Here is a 6,000-nt window from a genome sequence, read left to right on the forward strand (position 1 = left end):
GTTGGCCGATGCCATATCGGATTGCCTGATTGTTACTATGGGACGGACTGTAATCCGCTTAAATGGACGATCCCTTATTGAACACCCTAATTTCCAACTTCGCCAGAGCTTCCAGCAGAATTTGCCCTATTGCGTTGGTACATCTGTTTCCCCTCTCCACTGCCTAAGCATTGAAGTCTCCTTCGATGACTACCGGCCTTCGTCCGATCAGTTCTTCGGTAAGTCCAACCAGCGTCTCGTGGAACTGCACAGGAATATTCCGTTAATTTTGGCGATCACGAAACCATCTTCTTGAATGAGGTTTCTGCCCATAACTTGTACTGCAGCCATCTCAGCTCTATCCGTCACCTAATTAAACCTTTATCGAGTCGACACAGCTGTGCAGTGTTGCAATAATTGAGGTTCAAAACAAGGTGACAAAATCCGGGGTAGACAAAATCGGGAGCGGACAAAATCGGACAAGCACTGTATTTGAATCAATTATTCAAGTAATTGATCAATTAATCAATTGATTAGTGGCCAATTGATCAAATAATCAATTAATTAAGTTCTAACCGTTCTTTTAACCCACTAACGCCCAGTGATCTATTTATAGATCAGTTACATTTTTGATTATTGTCGAGAAGCTTAAGCTCAAAAGTTAAACACAAATTGTTCTATGAACTAATCTTTTGAAAATGGTAAGCAATTTAGTTTGGAATTGACTCACTAGGTGTTAGTGTCTCTAGATTGTTGATCATCCTTAGTCTTCCAATCCTGACGTTTCCCTATCTTCTCTATAACAACCAACCATACTTTCTCCGAGGCAACTTTCAGTGCATTTTCGCCAGAATTCCTCCAGGAAGAATTCTCATGAAACTCTCCTTAGAATTGGAAATTTCTCCAAAATCTCCTGGAACACTATTCCGATTTATTTTGGAAATAATGGTAAAAATATCCTCTAGGGACGTCACCAAAAAATCATTGAAACTATATTCAAACTAGCTAGAAATTTTACAATGATATTTTGTTTTAAAATTATATTCAGAGTTAAGTTCTTTTGGAACTTTTAACGATATTCCATTGGAGCTCTACTTGGAATTATCTGATTGATCGATTCATTTTAAACAGCTCCAAAAACCGATATGTTATTTTTTTTATCACTACAAATCGGGAGCAGAAATGTCGATTTAGAATGTAATAAAAACTTTAAAGAATATCCAAAATATTCAGGAAATCTTCAAAAACTTCAGAAAACTATCGAGGACAACAGTAAAGTTCAGACCTTCGGGAAAGTTAAAATATATTTAGGGGAGTTACATGGACTTGAAGAAAATTTCGCGGACTTCATGAATATCAGAGACCATTAACTTAAAAAAACTTTCTGGAATTTCGAAAGAACTTCGGGAAATCTTCCGATTAGTTTAAACCACTCCGGTGGCACATAAGTCATCCAAGAACACTTTGCTCGAAGCCGATTTTTTGGCTCTTTGGTTCAATTGTACGTCAGTTATTGACAGCTGATGTAAACATTACGAGTTTCAACTCCGTTTATGCGTTTATTTGAACATCTCTCAGTCAGTCAGTTTCTCTCGGTGTTTTTCAGTTGGGTTTCTGGATGAAAGTGAGTTCATGGTGACTTCAAAAATCAATGACCGTCCTATCGGTTGATCATACTCGGATGGGTGAAACTCATCGCTAAGCGATGATGATGGGAACGTATAACCGAAGCTTGAAATCATTCCGATATCAACGCCACCGCTATAACAGACGGCAGCTTCAAGAACCAATGGCCGTGCCAGAGGATTGGTTTAAACATCATTGAAAAAGGATAGCGTTGGGAAAGTTCTAAGAATATCAGAGCAGTTTCGTGATAAGTCGAACAATTGTGGGGACATTAGGGAAATTCCTAAAATTTCTGGAAAATTTTGAACAGTTTAGGGCCGTTCGATTCACTTCATGAAAAGTGCAGGATCTTTACAGATAAACCAAGAAAACTTCAAGGAAGTTGGGAGTGTCATGTAAATCTGGAAAATTATGAGAACTTTAGTGAAGTTCTAAGAATTTTCTGAAAATTTCGGATTTTTTTTTATAGTTCCATTTACATCAGAAACATAGCACGAACCTTTGAGAAGTTCTGAGAGGTTCATGTAAATTTTAAGGAAGTTCTGAAATCTTCAAGTTAGTTCTGATAACTTCTGGATCGTCCAGAGCTACGGGGAAGTTAGATCCTTAATATTATGTTCTGATCGATTCAGGGTAGTTCCATAGATTTCAGGAGAATTTCAAGAATGGAACAGATTCAATTCAGAAAAATAGCAGGGACTTTAAAGAAGATGCCAAAAGTTCAATTGAGTTTAAAGACCTTAAGAGAAATTTGAGAACTTTAGGGCTGTTGTGAAAACTTCAAAACAGCTCCATGAATATCTGGTAAATTACGGGAATTTCAACGAAGTACAAAGGGCTTAAGGGGCCATTCAAAAATGAAAAATTCATGTTATTGTCTGCGATATACAGCGCACACATTATCAACGCTAGATTTGGCGCAAATCAACATGATATTTAATGTAAATTTAAGCGCAATATTGCATACATCAGCAATGTAGATGCGATGACCAAGAACGCACCAACAGCTGAAGCTGAACTGGAAAAGTTCCAGACTATTGACAGCAAGGCATCGAATGTAATAATTTCGTTCATTCACTATGACCTTTTGGACCTGATCCACGACAACAATTTTGCGAAGGAAATCTGAACCGTGTTGGAGAACGTCTACGCGAAGAAGTCAAACTCCTAGCAAACTCTTGTTCGGAAGCAGCTGGCAAGACTAAAGATGATGCAAGGAACGTCGGTCAAAGAACATCTCAAGATCTTTGATAAGCTCATTCGGCAACTCAAGTCTGCTGGTGCGGAGGAGCTTGAGGAAGGAGACATGGTCTCGCATTGTTGGAGAATCTAGGTGACGACTCCTTTACAAGCCAAGCAAGAGGGAGAAAACCTGAATCAGAGTGTCGGATCTGATGATGAATCTGGTGACAACGATGATGATGTGCAGCTTTCGAGACCGGAAGCGCTCCCTTCGCAACAAGAACTTGGTTCGAACATAACTGGTTTCAACCTGTGAAAGGCGAATTTAGAAGCAAAACGCATTCAACAGAGTCATAGATTGGACTACATTGAAACTTACGCTCCAGTAGCAAAAATTCGGACTGCTCTAGCTGTGGCGGTTCACAGGGCAATGTACGTGCATCAACTTGTAGTGAAGACCGCTTTTCACTATGGGGATCTTCAAGAGAACATGTACCTGGCTGTTCCTGCCGAAATTGATGCACCGTCCAACCTGGTATGCACATTGAAGAATTGCAAAGCCCATGCTCTTGGAACAACAAGTTGAACGAGGTACTCTTGAAAGAAGAATTTTCATGTTTCAAACACGATCACTGCTTATATGTCAAGACTACTAGGAAAGGTAATGTGTACGTTATTACATATGTTGATGATCTCCTAGTTGCTGACGACCATTTGGATTCGGTTTTGGACATCAAAAGACACTTTCTGAGATGTTCCAAATGTCAGCTTGCGGTGAAATCAACTACTTCCTGGGAATCAAGATTCGATACGACAGGATGACAGGAACTCTATCATTGTCCCATGAGACTGGAATCAACCGTGTACTGATCAAGTTTGGAATGGTTTACTGCAATTTTGTCAAAACGCCGATAGAGAAGGGTTGTCTGCTGCAAGTTCACGATATCAGCACTACACAATGCTATGTGTTCGTCCGAATATCAGCTCTGGTGGGATTTGCCGACGTGAAATCTGTATCTGAATTTGTATTTCATGTTTTTGAAAGTATAGTTTCGTGGGCAAGCATGAAACAACAGACGGTGGCCTTATCATCCAATGAAGCTGAATAAATGGCTCAAAGGAATTCTCATGGATCTACAGGTTATGACATCGGATCAGTCCTTCACGATCTTCGAGGACAACCACGGATGTATTTATATGACGAAGAACACAGAATGTAGAAGAACGAAACACATCGATGTCAAGCATCACTTCATGCGGGATCACGTCAACAAGGCAATACTGAAGATTGAGCCAATCCCAAGCAACAAGCAATTTCCAACCAAAGCGCTGGATACTACAATATGTCAAGAACTTCGGAAGCTCACGGGATTAGAAAGGCTATTATTCTTATCAAAATCGAAGCTACCGAAGACTTTATTAGTTGTTTGCAAGTCCTTAGCAACCGCTGTAAATTTCAAGTAACGAGTTGATAAAACATTTAATTCCAATTGTAACGTTTCACAAGATCAGTCCAATATAACAATTCTAGATAGAGCTGGAATTAGGGCGTAACACCTTTTGTAAACAACGACTTCTATCGATGATTTCTAGGAACTCAAGTCACGCCCACGCAGACGAATACAACCATCGGATAGGGGAAGTCTTTCCCTACCCGATGAAAATGTTGGTTTGCGTGGGCGAGCCTTGAATTTCTAGAAATCATAGATAGAAGCCATTGTTTACAAAAGCTGTTAGGCCCTAATTCCAGCTCTATCTAGAATTGTTCCCGTTTCCAAACCACTTCTGTTTATTTACTTTTAAGAAAGGTAAAGTCGAAATACTGAAACATTGGACGTAAAACATCGTAGCCTTTTGATCCACCGTTAAACTGAAAATCCAATACCCGAAAAAATCGTATTTTTAAGTGTTGCTGATTGCAGACAAATTTTACCTGTACTCTAATTTTGTGTGTATTTATGCAATTATGGGCGCTCTTTAAAAGGACGTATGCATTTGAGGTGGGTGGTGGCACTCATATGCAAAATCTGTGAGTAACCAGCTCTAAATTTACCATGACAGAACTGGACTCTACTGAAATCTCCGATCAGCTGTCAATTCTGCCACCTTTGGAGAGTATCTGAGAGACGTTATATAATTCTTTGAACACTTGGAGATCTTCACAACAATACTTACTGTCTTACTTACTATCTATCAGTGATGGGAAAAATCCCAAAAATCCAAAATCAGGAACTGCTGAAAATCACTGCTGATTTTGAGTCAACAGGAAAGTAAGAAACCGATATCCATCGCTATTTTGGATTCCAAGATGGATTTCATGAAAACACACGAGGAATTTTATCCAAATATGGAAAAAAAAAAATATGGTCTGTGCCACAAATTGGAAAGGAATTTTATTTTCATGTTTTATCTAGTGTTGCGGTAGAAAAGAGTACATATTCATAAAGGATCCAAAATGAAAGTGCAGGGTTTATTCACACTAAAAAATATTCATTTAAAATTCAAATGTGTCACTCAGCATCAACGCTACTTCTAGGATCAGGTCAGCATTCAATTTGAGGACCATTAGGTCTTGTATACGCTTGTGACCTAAACGTTGGCGGTGGTCGGTAAGAACGAGCTTTAATGCGTTGAACGTCGTTTTCACCGTGACTTGAGTCGATGGAGCTGACAGAACTACCATCGCCAGATGGTACAATTCTGGCCTCCGGAGCTTCTCATCTGCCCTCAAATCACTCGAATAAAGCGGTTTTACTTGGAATCTGCGACGATGACATCGATGGCACACCATTGCAGCTTGGAGGCTTGAACGTTGCTGGGGTGGTGATTGGAATTTTTTGGCGCAATTCTATCTCTTTGATTAACTGATAAATTTTGTCATTTACAGATTTCAGTTGGGGAAGTTTAAATTTTGAGCCTTTTGAAAAAAATAAATCATTAAGTTTTGTCTCCAGAAAATTTATTTCACAGCTAGAATTTTCTGTGAGTATTTCAACGTCCTTTTCCCAGACTTCGAGCAGTTCTTGAATTCCAAAATAGCGGTGGATGTTGATTTTTCGCTTCTACTCATAGAGCTCATTCTGTAGATACCCTTATCGCATGATTTTAGAATCATGTTCGTTGTCCGGAGGACGCCATATGGGATTTTGGTCCACCATATTTAATTCCAAAATGGCGGCGGATGTCAATTTTCCACTTCTACTCATCGAGCCC

Source organism: Ochlerotatus camptorhynchus, unplaced genomic scaffold, assembly GCF_037179485.1.
Source record: "Ochlerotatus camptorhynchus isolate MF236.1 unplaced genomic scaffold, CSIRO-AGI_Acam_v1.1 ptg000239l, whole genome shotgun sequence".
Lineage (NCBI taxonomy): Eukaryota > Metazoa > Arthropoda > Insecta > Diptera > Culicidae > Ochlerotatus > Ochlerotatus camptorhynchus.